General features: G+C 42.6%; 1 long non-coding RNA gene across 1 annotated transcript; it reads right to left on the bottom strand.

Moving 5' to 3' along the window:
• Positions 1-506: 506 nt before the first annotated feature.
• LOC134501413 (uncharacterized) lies at positions 507-3572 on the bottom strand. Its single transcript, XR_010068354.1, has 3 exons — positions 3485-3572; positions 2366-2609; positions 507-1112 (listed from the first exon to the last, which is right to left on the bottom strand). It is a non-coding gene; the product is annotated as an uncharacterized LOC134501413 (long non-coding RNA).
• Positions 3573-24217: the final 20645 nt, after the last annotated feature.

Here is a 24217-nt window from a genome sequence, read left to right as displayed (position 1 = left end):
TGTGTACCGAAAAATACTGATAGATTTGTATTTAGGGAGAGAGCTTCGACAATCAATTTTCTCACCAAGATTGAAAGTGCCATCCAACACTTAATGCGTCACAACACAAAGCCAGAGATTTCTGCTGTAGTTCACTACTTCGAAATTCTTCCTCCTGCCTGCTGTTGTTCACAAGAGCCTCTGTGTTGCTGTTTGAACACTTCCAAGCAGGAGTATCTGTACGTGTGTGGGTCAAAAAAGTCAAGATGGCGATCACAACCAGAAGCTTCACTCTTTCTGTGTTGGACAAAACCATGCAGTCATGGCCACCATCTTGACTTTTTAGGACCGCATCTGCTCGGTCTCAACTGTTCACCGCTGACCAAACAGAAATCTTTCTCAGCCTGGATCTCTTTTTTCCTTCTATTAAATTACTATCACTAGATCGGATTGTAAATCAATTAGCAGCCCTGGGAAAAAGACAACCATGACAATTTAATTCAGTTCAAATGACACTTAAGTACTTGAAAACACAAAACCTTTTATTCCAGTTTTGAGATAATTAAGACGTTAAGAGCCTTTCTAGGAACATGCATTGACTGGCAAATACAGCAGGATTTACTGATATAAAGGCTTTGATAAAGAGAATAATTGAATACCCACATATACATTTATTTTGGCAATAGTGAAGACTTGGAGAGGAAATCTGAACTGGATGAAAAGGTGCAATTCCATAAACCAGAGAACGGCCTTTTCTGCTAGGAAATTCTCAGCTTCCTGAACAATTACTTCTCTTGGTTTACTTTGCATAAAGCAGGAATGTGAGTGTAGCATAAAACCGATGTAGGCTTGTACTGTAGGCGTTCAGAGAGGTTGCAAAGCTGATCCTCAAGGAAGGCAGTAGGTTGTATAGTCATCTCCTGATTGGGGCAAAATTACTACCCTGAAACCACACAACCTACTACCTCACCCTGCTGAAAAGCCGGATGAAGCTTCAGATGACCTTGGCTGACCTTGAAAATTAGTGCTGGATGTGGTTCCTCCTCCGTGGGGAGATCATCAGACCGGTATCCTGAGATACTTGAGGACATTCTGACTCACATGATTTGGTCACGTCCTGTCATGGCTCCCTTCTGATTTCAAGTTTCAATTTATGTTAGCATAGTCTCAGAAAAAAAGAAAATTTGTGGATGTAAACATGATGTTGAATTATACACCTAAAAGAGGAAATCTGACTTTTTATGAAGAACTCTCAGAGCCTGGGGCTTAGGAAAGATAATTATTTTACCCAGGTAAAAATAAATGTATACTCCTGATGTTAAGGAATGGATTTAAGGGATGTGTTCTTTATAAGTTTTTAAAATGTCTTTATATTCTAAAACGGAAAAGATGGCTCAGTATGTTTCCATATGGTCTAGATTTAATAATAAGTATACGGATTTAATTAATATTATATTGACATTATGTGGATTTTATTTTTTCCCTTAGTTTCTTTTTTTTTCTTTCTCCCATTATGTTCAGTTTATTTGAATCACTGTAATATATTGAAGTTTCTTACTGCATGATCACTAATGGACTATTCTTTCTGTTTATTATATATTATTATTAAAATTTAAAAATATTTTAAAAAGTATTTGGGTGGGAGATCACGGGGAAGACCAGAACTTGGATAGGCTGGAAAGTTTAAAAAAATGAAGAAGGCAACAATGTAGCACCTTCAGGGACCTTCTCATCTTAAAGCTCCGGGTCACCACCTCACTGTGAGGAGCCATCCTGAAGCGACCTCTTCCTTCTTCTCCATGACCCCTGAAAATCAATTGTGATGGGAATGTCTCATGGTCTGCAACCTGCCTAAGTGGCCTCCTAGGAGCATTGACTAGGAATAAATGCCTGGACCATCATCCTTCCCCACTGATGCTCATGGTCAAGTCTCGTCAATGTCAATTTCAGACAGCCATTCAATTATTTTGAGACTGACATCTGCGTCAACTTGGGATCTTTTAACACTTCTATGAAATTACTGCACCAAGGAAAGTGGCTCTGTGTTCTCTTTTCGCTTTGAAAAACCAATTCGGACCATTGTTAGACAAAGTTATAAATCTGGACCTAAGGAGTGTTCATTCTGTGTACAACACACACACAAAAAGACATTATTGGGAACTAGGGCATCTGCAAGGGGTGTGTGTGTGTCAAAATTGCCAAGTTGGTGGCCACAGCCACATGGCTGAAGGCTCTCCCCTTTTTATGTGCACTGAGGCAGGTCAAAAAGAGGTGGGGCTTTGAGGAGGTGGGTGCAGCCACCATCTGAACATCACACTAAGCCCAGTGGGTTTATTGTAAGAAGCAGACTGTAACGTTGGCTTGAATTTCTAATATTCTTCTGTACCTTCTAAGCTTTTACTCAATTCATACATCGTGCCCAAAAAGTAACAAGGCACAGTTTCCAGAAAGGTGGGAAGATGTCTCCTGGGTTGCTACCACAGCCACTTCAGGAAAGACAGTAGATTGTATAGTTATCTGACAGGCAGGGTAGAACCCTAAAACTATACAACCTACTACCTCACACCAAAGGACAGTCTGATTCCCAGGCCGTCGGCACTCATCCGTTCCCAGCGTGACCTCCTGGGCATCTGTAAGACACAAACACAAACAAACTCCACAGCAGCAAAGAATTGCTGGCAGTTGCGGTCCCCTCTGTAACCCCCAGGCTTCTATTAAATCCCAAGGGAAGACTTCAGGAAGGAATTCTGCTCCTTGGCTGTTCAGAGTAGGAGGTGGGCGCAGTCAGGGAGGCTTTGAGGAGAACGGAAAGGTGTGTATTTGCAGAACTGATACCAATGGAACCTTGGAGCCTGGTTGGAAAATATCTCATCCTCACATGTTGCTGAGCATCAACTCCAGAACACGCAGCCAAGATGCGGCAACCTGAGGTTCAGAACTGTTTGGACGGTGACACTTTGCATTTCAGCTTTCTACTGTAAATTTAGTCACTGCCAGAGAACCTTTAATCTTGAAAGCTTAAATGTTATAATTAGCATGAGGAAGGGACCTGAAGAATTCTGGGCCAACAGAAGATAGATTCCACCCTTTAAAAGCAGATGCTAGCACAGGCGTCTGGGAGAAGCCGCAATGATGTCAAGATGGTGCTACGCACATGCAGCTTCATTTTGATGTTATCAGGGTTCTATTGGACGCCAAAGATGGCACCTGCTGTTTAGATTCCCAATGTAAGTTTGCATGCACTTGATGTACTTTTCTGCTAAGAAATTACAAAGTGTGCTGCAAAGCAAGCAGAATTACTCCAACAAAGACTATCAAGGGATACTTTCTGATCTCTGGTCCAACCAGTAATTGCTCTAATACAGTGCTTCCCAACCTAGGCAGCTTGAAGATGGGTGGACTTCAACTCCCAGAATTCCCCAGCCAGCATGGGAGTTGAAGTCCACCCACCTTCAAGCTGCCCAGGTTGGGAAGCACTGCTCTAATGTCCCATAATTTTAAGAACCTGAGTCTGGTGTACTGTGTCTTGTTCTGATGTATCTTGGCGACGCTCTTGTGGAGAAAGAAAAGGAAGAGATTCTTGAGGTACTTCTTCTTAGTCTTGAAATCCACAATCTCAACTGCAGAGAAAAAAATATGAAATGCAAGGCTGATTTTGATTTTCCGGTAAAGAACTTTAACAAGCCATTGTAATTTTATTTATTATTTGTTTAACATATTTATTTACAGGGCTTAAAGGCCATTCGAATCAACAGTGGTGTCCAGTTCCACCCCCTCAATCTGTTACTTGGGTTGTATTTACTCAGAAGTAGGGTGCCCTGAAACTCATGGCAAATTCAGAGTAGACAGTCTCTCTTCAGGCTCCATATGGCACAGATTAGGAATATGTGGTGTAACAGACCAGTTCCAGATGTATAGACGATACGCACATGTCTGTCACAATTACCAGAAACAGGAGGAACTGTTTACGTGCCATTACATAAGGCGGGACTATGTATTATCAAAAACATCGGTCTGGTGCTGAAAACGTACAGCTTGGTGTTAATTTCTCTCCTCCCACTCTCTAACAATTTAATTTAATTCTAATGCAGGCAACTTTTGGCAGGTGGGATCCACGCTGATTGAAATTATTTATTTAGCTGCCAAGAGCCTAATGGCAGGTGATGACCAAAATCTATCTCCAGGATTTTTTTCCTTCTTCCTTCCTTTTTGGGATTTTTTTTTTTTGGGGGGGAAGGGAAAATTATTAGAGATGCATCCAGCTTGTCAGAGTTTTAATGTACCTATTTTGGGTGGTGTTCCACCAAAAACCAGTGGAAAAACAAGCTGTGGTTGTTCATGGTTTTAGGGAACTTGATCTACTGCCCCAAGCAGGCCCATCTCATATCTCAGAGCTGTGAATTCAAAACACCCAATGCAAAATGTTATGGTGAACATCAGATGTCAAATTATTGGGGAGGTAAATTTTGGAGATTCTGTATACAACTGCTACTGTGTCCAATATACAAGTCTTCACTCACAACTTCGTGCATATTTTTTCATCTACTGGTCTCAATTAATCTGACTATTTTAAGGTCAGTTTCTCAGCCAGGGTGCCCTCAAGGGAAGTTAAAAAAATGTAAGATGGCAGCCTCCCCATGTAATCAAATCTCTCCCTTTTATGCATGCATGCGTGACATGCACTAAAAAGGTACAGGCTTTGATTGCACAGGCATGGCTGCCATGTTGACTTTTTTGACCCCCTCCCTGAGGACACCCTGCTCTGGGTTCAACAGTTTCTCAAGTACTTAAGCTACAATAATAACTGTACCTACACTGAGTCATTACAGCAGTATTTCTCAGTCTTGGGAACTTTAAGATGTGTGGACTTCAATTCTCAGAATTCTCCAGCCAGCCATGCTGGCTGGAGAATTCTGGGAGTTGAAGTCCACACATCTTAAAGTTCCCAAGACTGAGAAACACTGCATTTGAGTAATGCGTTTTATTCTGAAAGGACACTGCTGAGTGCAAATGTGCACTGAAGTTGTAGGAGATTCACACAGCTGTTGGAAAAAGGATTTTTTAAATCTCAGATTCTCTGCTTAGAGAAGCCAGTATCTAATTGCTTCACCAGTAAGTCCAACCTTCACCATAAGTATTAACTGCAAACTTATTTTTAATCCTATTTGTTCTATGGTTGCCAGCAATAAAAATGTTTGGTTATATTTACACTTAAGGCCCCTGGTGTGAAACATTTTGCTCAAGGGTAAGAACCTCATCAGTTTTAAAAGTCCTTGAAAATTTATTTCAACTTGTTAAGACCTTGCTTAATAAATCCGGCCACACCTACTGAGTCAAAGTAAGGCCTATTCCCCAGTAAAAAAGTTTAGCTCATCTCCTCAACCACCCCATTTCTGACCCTTTCAGTGCTGAGCAAATGAAGCTATTTCCTTCTGAAAGACTGGAATGCATGTTAATAAATACCATAGCAGCATTTCTTGTTATTACTTGCACTTATTTCTCCTGGGTTATATGAAAAACGTGCAGCCCAAAAGCTAACAATTGCCATCATTTTGTCTTCACGTACCTGTACCTACCAAAGGGTTGGGATTTGAAATTGGAGTGTTATTTGTGGAGTGTTGTTGTCGGGTTATTATTTTTCCCACCTGCAGCATACATTCTGTTTCTCAACTCCTAAAGAGCTAGATTCTCCAAACCCAGACATTAGTAATTGGGTCAGTAGCAGTATCTGGCGTAGGGAGAGTGGCGTTCCCCAATCCCAATTAAGGAATAATCTAAACAGTTAGTGGGAATTAAATGGGGCCAAAGCAGTATTTAGTAGGGTGAGAATGGAGTTCCCCAAAACCAATCAAGGTATAATCTAAACCAGTGTTTCTCAACCTCGGCAACTTCTAAGACGTGTGGAGTTCAACTCCACTCCCCTCCACTCTTCAGCAATCTTGATCCAAATACCCAGTGAGACTTAGCTGGGCTGAAGTGGTGTTTAGCGTGGTGAGGGCATCTGCATTTAGAAGTACATCTAAATCATGAGCGGAGATTAACTGGGGCTGAAGCAGAAGCTGTATTGACCAGTTCACCCAGTTTCTTAAGAAGCCTTTTTTTGCTGCTTCCAAGTTCCTCTATGGAAGAGATTTTGCTTTGCGCATGAGACTGGTTGCTGGTGGCCATTCAATGTGGCAGTCCTTGCAATCAGGATTGATTCTGGATGTCATCTCTGCATACAGACTAATATTTATACAGTCAGCATATACTCAGGCTGCTGATGTTCTTGAGAAGCTTCTAGCTATGCTGAAGATACCTCCAGAGGAAGCATTAACTAGTGGGATAAGTAACACAACTTTCACAAAGTGAGAAAGTATTCCCAGAGATGGTCGCCCCACAGCAAGATCTTGTAACGCGGATAGCTGATAGCAAAACTGGCCAATCCTTACTTCCTTGAGTTAAACAGTAGACAGCTGTTGGCATTGTATGAACTCTATGCAAAGTTCACTTTGTCTGCTTTCTGGTAATACATCAGGAAATTGTTGCAAAGAGTATAGCTCAGTTTTTCTCTCCTTCGATGATTCATCACAACATCTGCTTCCAGTGCTGGCAGGAGTGTCTGCAGCGTGGGGTCAAAAAAGCCAGAACGGCAGCCCCGTGTGATCAAAGCCCTGCACTTTTCTTTACACGTATCACTGAATGGATTTCTTTATATGCAGCAGGGTCTTCTGGGAAAGAAGTCTCCCTTCAGCATGGAACTTGCCAGTTCAGATTATCCACCAAGGTATAGCTTCTTCCGCAATTACGATGCAGCACAGGGTTCTAACAAGTCTTCTTTGGTATCATCATGATCTTGTTGGGATGACCAATGGTTTCATGAAGTAGAGATGAGTTGCACTTTGGAGTGGGAGTAGGGGTGCATGTGCATGCTGCACCTCCTTAAAAAAGCATCATCTCTTCTTGGATTTGCCCAGTAATTGCACGATCCCAGGAACTGTCAGTCCCAGTTAATGAGGGACGGAGAGTGAGCTCAGAAACATGTTGTCTTACTTCACTGACAGATCCTTAACTCAAATGGGTATTCTCTTGGGAACATGCAGCTACTATGTGGGCCAAAAAAACAAGATGCTGCTTCTTTAAGGAGGTGGTGACAAGCATGATAATAAGGCATCCTAAGATGTCAGCAGGGGACGCGATTAAACCGCTGAGCTTGCCGATCGGAAGGTCGGCGGTTCGAATCCGCGTGACGGGGTGAGCTCCCGTTGCTAGTCCCAGCTCCTGCCAACCTAGCAGTTCGAAAACATGCAAATGTGAGTAGATCAATAGGCACCGCTTCAGCGGGCAGGTAACGGCGTTCCATGTAGTCATGCCGGCCACATGACCACAGAGGAAGTGTCTACGGACAAACGCCAGCTCTTCGGCTTTGAAACGGAGATGAGCACCGCCCCCTAGAGTCGGACACGACTGGACTTAATGTCAAGGGAAACCTTTACCTTTACTAAGATGTCAGCAAATAGCTTGACCATGGCAGGATATCATCCTATGGATCATACAAATGAAGGAAGATACTGAGGTTCTGAAACTAAGTTATAACTGCATACAGGAACAGACCAGTTTATCAACTCAAACCCTGAATGTATCGGCTGTCCTTCTCTCTCGTGTTCTGTATGTTTTGTGGCATTTTGGTGGAACAGGCCTGTTATCATCACCATAGTGAGATATGAAACAGTGTGGAAGGCCATTCCCCACAGTGGGGGCCTTTCAAATGTACAAAACATATTTAACCACCGAGGTGAAGCATATCTGAGGAGCTTTCTGCTTTCTTAGAGAACTTTTCTTTTGCACTTTTCCCAAAACAATAAAAAAGATCCACCAGAAAATCATCCAGATCATAGATGATTTTGCCCCTTGTTCTGCTAGAATTGCTAAATGGTATGTACAATCAGCTCCAACCAACTGTCCCACTATCTCTGTAGAACAGTGTTTCTCAACCTTGGCAACTTTAAGAGGTGTGGACTTCGACTTCCAGAATTCCCCAGCCAGCCTTGCTTCCTCTTTTACTCCCTTTTACTCCCTTTTACTCCTCTTTCTGTCTTTTACTCCAGTTCTGGGAGTTGAAGGCCACACCTCTTAAAGTTGCCAAGGTTGAGAAACACCGCTGCAGAAGCTTCACAATGCTGTTGTGTTTGCTGGTTACCAACAACTGAGAGGCACCCAGTCTCTTTATTGAGGCTTGAGTCAGAGCTGTGTTTTTCAACTGCCTTTTCAACATGGTCAGATTAATTTTTGGAACTTGAAAGTGGCTAGAACACTGGACGAAACTGATCCTGTGAGGCCCCTTCCCAATCACCTGGAGATTGTTAGAGACTAGATGGGAAGAAGCAAATGCAGATTAAACCCTACCAAGACGGGATTGCTGTAAACATCCGTCCTCCACTTGAATGTATCTCTGTGACCCTTTTCATCATAAATACTGCAATGGAAAAGTTATAGGAACTCATTTCACAAAAAGCATCCATTTTTCCTTCCCGGGATAGCTTTATAAACCAAGTTCACCCCAGAAGAAAAGGAAGACTTTGAAAATAAAATACTGATTTTCAGAAGCAAAACCCAAGACTAGGCCACTTCACGAAACTCAAAAATTGCTCCAGATAAGAAAGGAGCTTTCTTCAGCTGTGAAGTAGTCTTAGAAGGAAAATACTGTACTGTTTTGGATAATCATGGTCCTTCACACAGGTGTTCCCTCAGGGGTGGTACTTTTTTTTCCTGTGGGATCCTCCCCCTTGCCACTTCACAGAAATGTGTAATGAAGACTGAATCTTTCAATTAAAAAAAGGTGGCAAGTTTTATTTTCAAGATGGGATGCAGGTTCTATGGAGAAATAACAAAACCATAATTTGATTATCAATGTCCAGTAAGAGTCCTGTAAACAATTAAAATCAAAAACCAAAAGGGGAAACTCTTTATCCTTATTATTCAAAGGCCTGGAACATCCATCAGAAATACTGGCTGGGATCTACAGCCCATGACAGGCAGGGCCCAGCCAGACTGGCTTTTATCTCCAGAGTGCCCTGGTCATTTGGGCTTCAGCCATCTCCCTCTACCATGGACTCTGCGGTCACTCCTCCCACGCTTGGGGTACTTGTGGGCTTCTAGGCATCAGCTCTGTGGCTCCCACTGAAAAAGCCACAGAGAAGATCCTCTATCCTTGCTCCATTCCCAGAAGATATTCACCAACCAATCAAATAAGGGTGGTTGATGTGATCACTACAAATGCGACAGGAATGAAATAGGCTGCAGTCCAGCCAATAGAGACAGCAATCCCTTCCAGTGGGAACGTACAGCCGTGAAAGCTATGCACTGAGAAAAAAATGAAAGCAGACAGACACACAGTTCATGAATGATGGCATTTGAAGATGCCTCAAAGTGTCCTGGACTCCAAGAAGAACCAGTCATAAAAGAACTTCCCCGGGCAATGATTAGCAAGCAGAAACTCATATACTTTGGGCGTGTAATGTGAGTGGATCACCTGGATAAGCGAGCAAATGGATAAGAGGGATGGGTAAGGTCAAAGAACTACAGGTTGTTTTTGGAGACCGGTCAAGTGGTAAACCCCTTGTCTATATACGTACATATTAGGAGTCAAACATGAGTCAGTGGCAGCTAATCCAGCCAAATCCAAGCATTTAAGTTTTCAATCTCTCTGTCTTTTGCATGTTTTCCAGTCACAGGGTGTTAAAGCAAGGGTGTAATTCTTGAGCTAAAATCAGTGGTTCTTGGGGGTGGGGGTGGGCTTCCTTTGGACTGGAATGGGGCCTTGCTTCTGAGGATGTCTTAATGTTGGGTTACTGGTCCTTATGGCAGTGTCTGGAATGGTAGTGAAAAATAGAAGATGCAGCTGATTCAGGTGATGGCAGCAAATACTCAAACCAGAGCATGTTTCCATGATCCAGCAGGAAGCAAAGATGGCTAGCAGATGGCCTGAGCTCAGAAATTAGTACTGAGCACTGGAGGGGTGGGGGAAGAGAAGGGAAGTATGCCGAGGAAGGAAAATAATTATCTGAAGGCTTCAACACAAACTGGGAAGTGGGGCAGGAAAGATTGAGGAGCAGCAAGCATTAGGAGGACAATTTGGGAAAATGTTGTGCCACCACATCTTGACTTTTGCTTGTTGGTCCCAAATTAATTTGGTCCGGGAACTTTCTAAGCAGTGGAGAAAAATATCTGACTTTCCAGCCCCATTTCATCCAGATGAACAACTTTTCTCAACACGATCAAGTTTTCACTAAAGCACCATTCTTAAATAGTGCAAGAGCGACCTAGTAACAGGTGAAATATTCCTACCCACATTTAGGATGGAATGATTGTTCACCACCCAGAGGTACTTGTTGAGATGGGCAGCCATACAAACTGAATGAACGAAGAGGTGGAAGGTGGGATTTGGGAACCCTGGAGGAAAGGCAACCTACTGAGGTCAGCCTTCCCCAACTGGGCCATCTTCAGACATGTTGAGACCTCATTCCCGGGATTCCCAGTCAGCATGGGGGTCCTAGCACTCACATACCCGAAGGGCCCCAAGTAGAGAAAGCCTATCTCAAGTGACGCCAGATGCTTGAAATCTGTCCTTGATCCAAAGCACAGATGAGCATTCTTTCAGAATGGGGACTCGTGACTTTCAGGATATGGAAATGGATTTACTGCAATGTGGGTGTTTCTGTGCATTTAACTCCTGGAACAAAGCTTTTGGGCAGAGCAACCTTCATTAATGGAGCACAGGGACGTCTTCAAGATGTCAAGAAAGAAGCAGAACACTGCTGCCATGGTGTTCCACAGCACGCTATTCTCCAAGTCAATTATTCATGAAGCTTTTGCTGCAAGAACTCTAATTTTACACCAATAAAAGCAACAAGAAAACTGTTATCACAACTGGCAAAAGAAAGGACAGGAAACTGGAGAATGAAAGCCTCTTTCTGACATTTTTTCCTCAGCTGATCCCACGCAATATCCTAAAAGTCAAACTGGGCTTGAATCCAAGTGATTTCATGAATGCATTCATGCATTCTTCTTGGAAATGGCTTGTCATAGTCTTCCTCTTGGATTTTTTGTTTTGTCTTGGGGGCTCTATAGCTCAGGAATTGCTGGTGGTCTCCCGTCCAAGTTCTAGCAAGATCCAATCCTAATGAACTTCTGAGCCAAGACAACACTGGCCAGGTGTTGGCACCTGCTGAGACACTCAATTTCCTGCTTGCTTTTTAAATGCATTTGCCCTGATCCAGTTAAGGCTGTGAGCCTCAAACCTTGGCCAGTTTGTTGTGACAGGCCTGATCCCAGTAGAGGAAGATCAGGGGCAGGTGGGAGTGTGTCATTACTCTTCAATTTGGAACTCCAATACTTTGCTAGCTAGAGTTATACTTGCATAGTTATGGTGCTTGATCAGGGCAAGAACTCTGTACCTAGCAGTTCATCTAGGCCCTAATGTGCTTGCAGAAGCCACACTCAGCTTGCTCAAGAGCAGCTGGAGTAAGAGGCTGCTGCTTCTCCATCTCAGCTTCCTGCTGTCTTAGAGCAGCCCATCTTTCCCTTGTGGGATTCCTTCTAAAACAATACCCCCAGTGTTCAGCACTTCATGATTTAGCACACCATTTTTTCTTCTTTTCAATCAGCCCTCCCAGATAACTTTTTAACACTTAAAAAATTACATTCAAACTATCTGGGTGGTTTGTTTCTAACTGAGACTTTACATTATATGTATTCATTCTTTTAGTAGCTGGTAATCCACCTGATTTTTAATCTTTTTCAAATGAGAGAGAACAATAAACAAGTCCATAAAATAATTAGAAGAAAAATTACTACCATTTAAAGCTATTCCTGAAGCCATTCTTATCATATCCCCAAGCTCTGGGGGAGGCTTCAAAATCTCCTTCTCCAAGACAAAGGAGAGCAAACCAGAAATGCAACAGTCACACCTTGCACTCAGCAGTCAGTTGTAATATATTGTGTGAACCCATATGTCTTGATTGATAAATTATGATTTAAGGCTTATTGTGTTGTATAAAGCAAATAATTGGTTATCATGATGCATGTATGCAAACTATTTGAGGAATGTATAGGTATTGATTTAGGGTTCCAATTTTCAAGAAAATGTGATCAAACTGCAGGTTTCTTGTGATAGGTAATGTCTGTCCGTCCATCATCCATCCAAAGTGACATACATGCACCCACAAATAGTTGCTGTTATATAAATAAATAACAACCCACCCACCTTAATTCATCATAAAAGTTCAATCACTTTGCCTGTCAAGGGTTTATGGGTCTGTAAGGGTCTAATAACGGGGGGCTATATTTATTGCTGAGGCTTAAGATTCCTGGAGATCCAGCCATGTCAGAAATACAAACTGCTTTCGCTTGTTCTTTACACGGTTTGGCAACTTCAACCTCCTTTAAACTCCCTAACTCAGCTTCATGCTCGGTGGCAGCTTATGTGCTGTTTTCTTGGCAGTGCTATTTATTTATTTTATTCATCAAATTTTATCACCGCCCATCTCCCCCCAAAGGAGGGACTCTGAGTGGTTTACAATAAAAACAAAATTCAAAATTCAACACAATTATAAATACAATAAATATAAATATAGACAGACAATAAAAATATAAAATGTGATAAAATCCAGATGGCTGAAGATTCTACACCAGTCCGCGAATATAAAAGGGGCCGTTCTAGGGCGCTAGCCATCTCCAGGAACAACTATTCCCTTTCCCGCTCCAGGCGTGCTGGCAGAACCAGGTCTTCAGCTTTTTCCAGAAGTCCAGGAGCGAGGGGGCTTGTCTCACCTCCGGGGGAAGAATGTTCCAGAGGGCAGGAGCTATGGCAGAGAAGGCCCGCCTCCTGGATCCCGCCAGATGGAATTCTCTTGCAGACGGGGTCCGTAACATGCCCTCTCTGCATGACCGGGTAGGACGGGTCAATGTGATGGGGATGAGACGGTCCCTCAGGTAGCCTGGCCCCATGCCATGTAAGGCTTTAAAGGTCATAACCAACACCTTGAATTAGACCCGGAAGCAGACGAGCACCCAGTGTGCCTCGTGTAGCTATGGAAGTGGTCTGGCCCTGCCTCCTTCTGGGATGTCTTCTGAAGTCTCTGTCTGCCCTACAGCACTGGGGTTTCTTAGAGGTCTCCCACATAAGTGCAAACCAGGGCCAATTCTATTTATCTTCCAAGATGAGCCAAGGTTGGTTAAATGCTGCTATTTGCAGCTCACCAAAAGAATTGGCATTAATTTTGCCCTGAGATCTACTGGACTTCTTTGTTGGCCTGAGAAGGCATATAATAATATAAACAGATTACTTACATTGCTTATGTTAAGTTTTCCTACCACTTACTTACCTTAGCAACCAATAAGGGTTTTTTTTAATCCAATACTAGCAGGAGGCAAACAACCCAGGGAAATTTGTTTTTTTTTAAGGAGTAATTCCACAAGCAAAGTAAGACTCTGATTTGGGATTTCCTGACCAAAGCAACTCCAGAACTTTTGCAGAGCATTGCAAAGAAATTTTTCCAATCAAGAAACACTTTCTCTAATAAAATTAAGACAAGATGTGGGTTGGGACAATACCTACAAGGACCACGAGGTGGCACACATTAGTCTCCCAAACAAAGAAGGAAGATTAGTGCTTGGTCAGCAAAAAAGCTGTTGAGACGCCAGATTGGTTTAAACTTATTCTTTCTCTCACACATCCATGACGCCAGCATACACAAAGTAGTTGTGGATATAATGCCCTATCAAAAAGGCTCCTTTCTAGGTATAACTATGTGACTGAATACAACATTATGAATATGTGGTGCAAATGCAACTTCTTTTCTTCTTCTCCATCCCCTCTGTAGGTCACGAGTATTGAGGCGCTCCAACATGTCATCAAAGGCTTGGAAAGAATTGCTTCTCTAACATCTCAAGCATGATCCTTATTTAACTTAGTTGAGTGGGAGTTTTGAGGGAGAAATGCCTTCTGGAAGAAGTCATGATGATGCCCCTTCTGTTATGATGTCAACAATTCCCATCATTTGTATGATGATGTCATGATTCATATGACATCACTTGCTCCCCATGGATGCCAAGGCTTGCCAGTGTTCCACCACAAAATTAGCTCCTTCTGCTCAGTAGTCTTCCTATATTTATTGCCTATAGGAATTGTAAAATGATCATTAAACCAATTTTCCAGTCACAATTTGACTCCTGATGACCTCATAACTGTCTCCAAATTTGGGTGCAAAGTTTGAGTGATCTGACAAAGAAAAATGTTGGGAGGGATCTTCTCCCGTATATCCGCCTAGTGGGCTGGGTGCTGGCACTGAGACAGAGCCAAAATTTAACCTGTTTTCTGTGATGGGGAAGGCAGTGTAGGTAAGGCACCTGCAGATACTTCAGACAGAGATCCCACCATAGATGGAGAGAAGCTCACCTGGTGGGGTGGATTAGATTCTACAATTTTTCAGTTGAGGTGGTTTTAAACATAGGCATGGGAGAAGTGAGCCTCTGGGAGGCCTCCTGCCTCCATCCTCCCCTGGAGTCTTCCCCAAGTGGGCAAAGACATTGGCCACAACTCCTCCGGCAACTTCTTGGCCTTGCCAGATGGCCTTCCAAAGATTCCAAGCCCAGCTCTCAAACGCTGCACCCCCTACGCAGGACCAGACAGCCGACGGTGATGGAGTGGGCGAGCTTCTGATTCAGTGCTTGTCCCTACCCTTGCTCCAGCACCAACCTGCCTTCTTGGATGTTGCTGATTCCTCAGAGCACAATCTAGTGCAATAATTACCACACGCATGTGGATACTTGTCCGCTTTTTATGTTTTGCAGGTAACTTGGTAATGCATGAAAGCACAGCCTCGTGCCCCGCCAGCACAGTACTTCCACTAGTTAACATCTATCTGCTGAAGCCAACCACAGTTATCAGCTGCATCTTATTTGCCTCTGGAGGAGGAAAAAATGATGTCCAAGAAAAAAAGGCGAAAGCGCTGACGTACAAGACCCGCCCCCCCCTCTGAAGAATCTTCATCCAGAAAACACTATGAGGCATTTTTGTTTTGCTGTAGACATGAGAGAGCATCCGCCACGCCAGGAATGTTCGTTTTAGGGAAAAACGGTTTCTGCTGCTGCAAACAGAATTTGTGCTTTTTGGTCAAATGACAATAGAGCTTCTCAAACAAAAAGGGACAACTCAAATGGAAAACATCACTGCAAATGAGCTTGTACGGATACCACAAAAATCCAATGTTTGGAAATAATAGTCGGGTAGAAGCAGGGGTGTCTGCAGACGGGGCCCAAAATGATGGGGGCTGCAACCATGTGGGGGAAGCCCCACCCCTTTTCTTGTGTGGGTTGATGTGTGTAAAAAGGGGTGGGCCTACAATCACACTGTTGTGGCTGCCATCTTCCCTCTTTTGACCCCCCTCTCCCAGAGATAGCCCTGTGGCATTCATAAATCTTACAAAGGCCCAACCTTTTGGTGGATGTGTAAAGCAGTGTATTGAGCGAACTTCTGCTTTTGAAAATTTATTATGTTCAAAAATTAATCTCACATGCCAGTGAATGACTTTTGGTTTGAGACAATGTCCTTTTTTTTTGCCTTCTGTGACACGACATTCTTTGGAAACCACAGTAAATAAGATTTATGTGGCAGCAACATTCGTATGAGGCCCAATAAAAATAATTTTTAAAATAATTCTATGATATTGTGCCTCAGAGTTAAACTCTTTCTAAAGCAGGGTTTCTCAACCAGGGTTCCGTGGCACCCTGGGGTTCCATGAGAGGTCATGAGGGGTTCCCTGGGAGAGCACGACTTACTTAAAAAATTATTTCAAATTCAGGCAACTTCACATTAAAGAGGTAAGTTTCATTCTTTATTTTTATTTAAGGACCCTGCTAATGCCTGTAGACAGGCTTACCCATGAAACTAATATAATAATTTTCTAACTTCTGGCCTATATTTGAGTCTGAATGTGCAGGGGGTCCCCCAGGCCTAAAAATATTTCAAGGGTTCCTCCAGGGTCAGAAGGTTGAGAAAGGCTGGTCTAAAGGAAAACTTCAGTAGACAACTATTCCCTCCAGAGCAAGAAGGGAGCTGTCCAAATGCTAAGGGAAGGCATTATTATTATTATTATTATCCTCAGACTGGACAGTCTTTCAGAGACAATACATCTTCATTATACAGGGCTGTCCTCTGATTGATTGGTTGATTGACAAACAGATATCATTTTATATGGAGTTATGGAAGCAGGAAGAGCCTGTTTGGTGTAGTGGTTAAGGCACCAGGCTAGAAACCGAGAGACTGTGGGTTCTAGTCCTGCCTTGGGCACAAATCTAGCTGGGGGACCTTGGGCCAGTCACTCCTGCTCAGCCCTAGGAAGGAGGCAATGGCAAACCACTTCTGAAAAACCTTGCCAAGAAAACGGCAGGGACTGGTCCAGGCAGTCTCCGAGAATCAGACACAGTTGAACAGATTTAAAAAAAGAAAAAAGAAGCAAGTAAGATCTCCTTCACGTGAAGCCCAACAAGGATGGGTCTTCAACATACAATCTTCTCTGAAGAGTGTGCCCCAATTCATTTCACATTCCAACCATGCACTATCATCTGTACGTAATACACATGTACATAAAGCCAAAGTTTTGCAATGAGACTGGATAAAAAACGCAGAATAGGATAGTGTAGGTTGTAGTAAGTCTGATCCTGAGCGAGTCACATCACCAGAGATAGAAAACCGTGCAGCGTGTGATCTCCCCTAGACCTGAAAGTTTGCTGTTCACTTTTTAATGGACAATTAGGGTAATTTTGTCCTACATCTTCAACCATCTTAGAGGGTGGGTTCCATAAGCAATGCACACAAGATCCAAGAGGCTTTACTTTCAATAGGTGATGTCTTCAGTAGGTGATAAGACTTGTGGCTCTGTCCATTTTGCAAAACTACAGTCCCCAATATCTCCTCCCTGATATCCAAAAACCAAGTTTAACCCTAATTCTAACCGTCTCTCCATTATACTCTTTCGCCAAGGGCAGGACTTCAACCGCGTGGTTGTGGATGCCATCTTTTTTTGATCCCCCATGAGGACCACGCCCTCTGCCACTATCTCACAAATAAGGACCGGAACTGGGTGGAAATTTCTAAGTGCTTTGGAACCGGCCAACTGAAACCAATTCTGTATATTCACCCAACTTTATGAATGCAACATACCATTCTCTTTTGCTAAAAGCTCTCGAGTATGATAGGTAAAGCACAATCCCTAATTAATTTTTAAACCCACGTTCTCCAGCTACCAAGTCTTCATTAATCCTGTCCATCAGAAAGACATCAAAAGATAATCTTTAGGATTAATGGAAATCACTACCACTCTTTTAAGCTTGTAGGATAAATAAACCCACAGGCTGATAGTACGAATAAGGAGATCATGGGAAAAACCCTGTTTGTAATTACCTGACACCATTCGGCAGTTTTTCCCCAATTCGTGCTGTGAGATGCTGATGGATTTAGTTTTTGTTCGTTTGTTTGTTCTAACCCTAAAACAACATTTGAGAATGAATGAGGATATCCTATAGAGTTTTAAATGAGCATTTAACTGTCCGATGCACCAGGGAGATAATTTTTTTCCAATATTGTATAATCTCCACTGAAAGAGCTTTACAAGCTAAATCTTTGGAGACTGAGCTCTGCAGAGCCTTTCTTTCAAGCTTGTTCCCCAAACATTTCAGGGACTATTCAGTCTAAATTCAGAAGGTCCTCCTCTGATGAAACATATGATAAATTCTGAGGGAAGTCGAAATCATTTTTATTTTCTTATTATTTATTTTACACTATTTGCATACTGCCCCAAACAACAAGACTCTGTGTGGTCTACCAGGAGCAAGCAGAAACTCTAACCAAAAAATAATAGCAACAGAAATACTCTGTGTCTATGTGCATTTCCTATTTTTAAGATATGATCAGATTTTGGCTAATACTAAATATCTCTCTCTCTACACAGGAAGAATGTGTAACAAGCTTCAAGAGAAACCCAAACTGTCAGATTATGCCACTGGCCTCCTTCCTCGTCCCTGAAACAGCCTTGTGCAAATCAAACCCTTGATCCATCCAAGCTGTGCGTTGACAGAGAACCCAGAAATAGAGGCGACTGTTGGGGAAGAGACCATGATTCCAGGAATTAGGAGCTTTTCCCCATAGGAAAAGGAATGGCAAGTTTAAGACCCACTAACAGGGGCGTCCTCAGAGTCTTGTCACGAAAGTCATGATGGGGACCATCACCATGTGATTAAAGCACCACTTGTTTTGTGTGTGTCACACAGCTTAATTTAAGGATGTACCTTGTAACAGTCAAGGCAAGGATTGTAATCTGATCCTACAGTGGGCAAATTATAGGTAGTTATCACTTAACAACCATTCATTTAGTGATGGTTCATGTGATCACCATTTTCGTGGTCACATGATCAGCCACTTCCTGGCTGGCTTCTGGCAAGCAAAATCAATGGGGAACCATGTGATTAGCTTAACAACCATATGGTTTGTTTAATGCCTGTGGTGATTCACTTAACAACCACTGCAAAAAAGGTTGTAAAATAGGATCAGATTCACTTAATGACTGCTTTGCTTAGCAACTGGAATTCTGGTCTCAATTTTGGTCATTAAGTGAGGACTACCTGTAATGAACCATAAAACTTTCAAAACCTGATTCAAAAAGTGGACTTTGGAGAAGTAAAGTGATGCTTGACTTCGGAGGGGTTTCACATCTTTTGCATCTGTTGTTTCCAAATTTTTTCTCCAAATTTTTTTTCTTTTTTGTCTTTCTGGTCTTTTCCAGTTTCTCAATGTAATTATAATTAGCCACCCTAAATGTTGGGAGGACAATATGTTTGTTTGTTTGTTTATTTATCCAATTTGTCCCTGCCCATCTCCTCCCCTCGGGGCACTCTGGGTGATTTACAGTAATCAATTAAAACAACAATCATACAATGAATAAAATACACAACATAAAATTACAGTAATAAGTAATATAAATAAGAGTAAAAAATAAAAAAGTTCAAGTGGCGAAAGAATCTAAAACAGTCCAAGTGTGGGAGGAGTGGTCTATAGCAGCCATCCCCATGCAGATCCATTCCCCTCTCCGCCCCAAGCGAGGTGGCAGAACCAGGTCTTCAGACTCCGCCGAAAGGCCAGGAGCGATGGGGGCAAACTCACCTCCGGGGGCAGCATGTTCCACAGGGTGGGAGCTACTGCAGAGAAGGCCTGCTTCCTGGACCCCACCAAACGAAGTTGTCCTAGAGACGGGGTCCGCAGCATGCCGTCTCTGCACGATTGGGTGGGACGGGCTGATGTAATGGGGAAGGGGCGGTCCCTCAGGTAACCTGATCCCATGCCATGTAGGGCTTTAAAGGTCATAACCAACACCTTGAATTGGACCCGGAAGCAAACTGGTATCCAATGCAGCTCGCGCAGCAGCGGTGTTACATGTGCCCTTCTGGGGGCACCAAAAACAGCTCGCACGGCCACATTCTGGACCAGCTGGAGCTTCTGGATACTTTTCAAGGGTAGCCCCATGTAGAGCGCATTGCAATAGTCTACATGAGAGATAACAAGGGTGTGAGTGACTGTTCGAAGGGCCTCTTAGTTCAGGAAGGGGCAAAACTGGCCCCCAACACGGAGTTGCGCAAAGGCCCTCCTGGCCACAACTGCCACCTGCTCTTTGAGCAGGAGTCGTGAGTCCAGGAGGACCCCCAAGTTACGCACTGGGTCTGTCTGGGGCAGTGCAACCCCATCCAGAACCAAAGATGACAAAGTCTGGATACAGAAGAGACCTTAACCCACAGCCACTCTGTCTTACCAGGGTTCAGCTGAAGCCTGTTGTTCCCCATCCAGGCACCTGGAGAGTGCCAATATCTGATTCATCTGGAACTAATCAATACCAATATCTAAATCCCTCTCCCTATCTATACTGGTATTTTAAAGGACAAGCTTTAAGCCAGGGTCTAATGAGAAATGGAGAGAAATCCTCAAATTTTTCTCTAAGAAAAAGACATTAGGCTTCACTGCCCTGGAGAATTTTTTCCCCCCAATCAAAAATTCCTTAAATTTTCAAGCATTTTCAAGATTAAATCTAATTTCCCATTAACTTGAGGGTCTTTTATCTAAAGATAGTGTAGAGGTATGTTTACAGACAGCCTCACTGTGGCTTTACTTGATGGTGAGAAGTTTCAGTATTGTAAAATTAAATTTTGTTTGGGATCAGGTTGATTATAAAATGAGATTACTCTTGTCCTAGAGAGAAATACATCTTTGCAGAGCAACCTCTGGATTAATCAATGAACCTTTCAAATGAGCCAACATGAAAATCACTGCTTGGGACCTGCTGGCTGCCACTTTATTTAGTTCCCATAGGTGTGATACACACACAGTTCTCCATTGCGTGCTGGGCAACTGCTGAGGGAAGGGAATGCAGACAGACGTGCAAAGTGTTTTTAAAACAGGACGCACAGCTTCACTGTTGGAGCAGGTGTATGCATGTGTATGACAGGTGTGTCTGTAGACCAGAAACGTATTTGAACAAGGCTTTTGTTACAACATGGATGCCACTGCCAAGACCCTTTTCTTTCCCCCCCAGAACTCGGGTGGGCTTTTTTGTGAAAATCAGACAGGATAACCTCACAGTGACCTCCAGTCTGGCACCCAGCCATGAAGGATGATACTTGAGGATGGTCTCTCTTTGCAGCATTGATTAGATTTCTTCCCATAATACCTTCTCTGTTTTTGCTCAGTAAACCTTTCTGACAACAGAGTCAAGAATAAAGGCAGATCCCCTAAATAAAAGCCGATCTCCATGTGAAAGTGGCCCATAAAATTAATAAGATTCAAGGTAGTTTCCTATTCACGACCCGAACCAGAAGTGGAAGCGTGCAACCGAAAACGGGGAGGCACACTTGTACAAAAGCTCTGCCAGCATCAACCGACTCTATGAGAATGAGTTCAAAGTGATCAAGTCCTGAGACTAGATTACTGGGGGAAAAAAAGATTTTATACGCAGTAGAGATGTACTGCAAGGTTTTGCTCGAAATCTTCCTAGGTTCAACCCCGTGAATTGTTGTTTACGTGCCTAATGAGAGACATGCACGTAAAAACAGGGCAGGGTTTCAGTTGAGCAGTTGCCATCTTGACCATTTTGATCTTCTCTCTGGATGCCCCTGGGCCTAATTGTCTTCTGTTGGGAAATAATAATCCGAAGGAGGGAAATAATAATCTGAAGGAGGATTCAGACTAGTAAGGAAGCTGTGGATGACCAACAATAGGAGGAAAATTTGTTCCAACCTGAACCTCCTTTTCATCAATATCCTGCAAAATGTTGCGTAGTTAAGCCTGATCCAGTTCAGGCCTTCGATAAAGGAACACCTCCCTTGGAAGAGTTGCACGTAGACCCAAATTCCCTTGCTTATTTTTAGTCTCTACTGAGGTGAGCCCTCAGCCTGGTTGTGAGTCTGGCACAAGCTAACCCAACCACCATCATCATCATCATATAAAAAAGGCTAATCTGTGAAGATCTATCTTTGATGCAGAGCACACCAAGACCCCTGCCTGACCTTCTAGAGTGAACTCATTAGAGAACTGAGTGCAATGCAGGGAAGGTGGGATAGAAATGTAATACACACACACACACAATTAAAAGTACAGTATAATTAATCCATCTAACACATGTTGCATTGCCTTCATCTTTCTACTGCTTTGATTTTGCCCTGAACCATGCCAAAGCTAGAAACCATGGTGTGTTTCCTCAGATTATATATATATATATATATACATACACACACACACACACATATGCATACATAAATATATAAAAATTATTCCCTCACTCAAGCACCTTTGGAAATTCAATGTAGGGTGGGGTGTCGACGTAAATAAATGAATCAGTCCTCTTTTTCTAGCCTGCTTTTTGTATGCAGCCTCCTGTCCACTTAACAATCTTGCTGGTCTTTTTCTCACTGTCATCTTGTCTCCCATCCTTCAACTGCCCTCATGGCAGGGAGTCAACACTTTGCAGGAAAGTGAGCATAACACAACAGGAAAAAGCTTTGGTCTGGCACATACCCAGTTCAAATCTTACCCAAGCTCTGGATTTACTGGGGCCTTCTTAAGTTAGTCCAGTGTTCCCATACCTCAGTAGCCTTGAGACAATGCTCATGACTGAATGTTACTCTTAAGTGTTTAAGAAATGACTGTGAAAAGATGTACTTAGAAAAGCAATCAATAAACAGAAGGCCTATGAGCTGTGACCAACAGATGACCAATCACTCACTGAGATCAAAGCATCCACGTACAGTCCTGCAGTTCAGGGCCTCATCCTTTTTCTTCTCCACTGCTGACTTCCTTCCACATTCTTTTCTCATCTGTGAACTGGGTTCCAAGCGCCCTTCCCTCACTTGTGTCTCTCTCTGCACATGTTAGAGATTTGATGATCAGATGATGGAAGCAAATGGAAAGGAGGACCAAAAGTGGGTGGCACATCTAAACTCCTAGCCATTTGTGCAATCACATTAGTAACAGATTGGTGGAGGGTCCCCAAAATTTCTTGTTAGAATTAATGGACAAGGATGACTACCTTCAATCAGTAAGTAAGCTCCAGAGGGTTCCTTCTTCCTGTAGGTGTTTGGAACAGGCCTCCAAAACCCCAGCACAAAGTAAGATAGAGATGTGCTTCACAACTCACAGGAGTGGGCTTCCTGACTATCCAGACAACTTGCCAGATCATGATGAAGCTACCCTACATACCTGTTGCATCTGATCCTATAAATATAAATGTTACTATAAAGTAATAGATAAGAAGGTTATCTGTGGGTTGACAGAGGAGACTGGGTCTATACAGAGAACTTCAGATTGAGTTCTAGACTTAACTAGCTAACAACAGTCTTTCTATTGTGGAGGAATAAGTAAGCATCTTTCTCATCTGCCATCATATAAGGAAAGTCATGGTGGCATTCAACCCAGAGATACAGATCAGCTGATTCACTGATTCTTCTCCCCACACGTAAGAGAGACCTTGATTGTTACAGTCTTTCACACATTCAGGAATCTAGGTACTAGTGTTTTGTGCAAAGTAAATGAAAAGAATAACCACACTTACTGAATACAAAACGACTCCCACTTATGAGGTCAATGTCTAGGTAGAACTTGATGTCTATGATTAAGTCCCTCCTTGGGAGGGAGATGGGCGGTGATAAAGTTCGATAAATAAATAAATTCCAGTCCATTGTTTTCAACAGTCATTTCTGCAGTCTCAATATTAAAGGCCAGGCTATAGGTCAAATAAACTTTTTAAAAAACTGACTTGAGTTTGCCTCACAAGCCTCATCCAAATATTCACTTGCATGTGGCTTAATATATATCTCTTAATAAAAAGGCAATCTTCAGGTACATTGCTCCTTGCAAAGATCTTTGCATATTTAATTGAAGATCTGAAATAAGGATTGTAGGCATTTACACAACCGAGGTGACCAGAAACCTTTTTTAAATCAAGGTTTCCCACTGTGGGAAACATGTGGGCTATGCAACATTTCAAGCTTTATCTACAAAAGGTACTTTGGAAGCATGCCTGTAGCCCCTCTCTGCAATATCTTAAAGCACCCACTTTTTTTTCCAAGATCATGCACAATCCTGGGAAAAGAGGCAGCTGCTTTAATGAGCTGTAGTGCTGCTGTACATTCGAAAGCATCTCTTCCAAATCCTTTTTGAAACATGTACAGCTGTACCATTTATCCTGACACTGTTTATTCAGACTGTCACCTACTCTTCAGGGACTTCAACTCTTTTTTATCATGATCTTCTGAAGAGGTCAGGAATTGAATTGGAAGATCTTGAATAACAGAAAACATATTCCTTCTTATTAGTGTGCTCCTCCTGTGCATAATCAAGTCTTTCTTAACTAAATGTTGTCTAATTAGAGTCCAATAGCTGTTAAGATTACATGTAGCAATGGGACCTCCAAATATATAAACCAAGGAAGCCATTAAAACACAAAATCTAATCCTACTTTCTGAAGCTGCATCTCTGCCAGATTTCTAATGTTAACAAACATACAGAAGCCAAGGATCCAGAAGAGTCAATGTTGCAAGCATTGGAAAAACAGGGCAAACACATGTTATTGATTAAGCTTTGCATACACATTGAATCTCGGGGTTAACATTCAGCTATTGTGCATTATTTTCTCAGTGGGGAAAAAAAACAGGACACTGT

The sequence above is a fragment of the Candoia aspera genome, chromosome 7, assembly GCF_035149785.1.
Source record: "Candoia aspera isolate rCanAsp1 chromosome 7, rCanAsp1.hap2, whole genome shotgun sequence".
Lineage (NCBI taxonomy): Eukaryota > Metazoa > Chordata > Lepidosauria > Squamata > Boidae > Candoia > Candoia aspera.
This window is presented reverse-complemented; position numbering and strand designations above follow the sequence as displayed.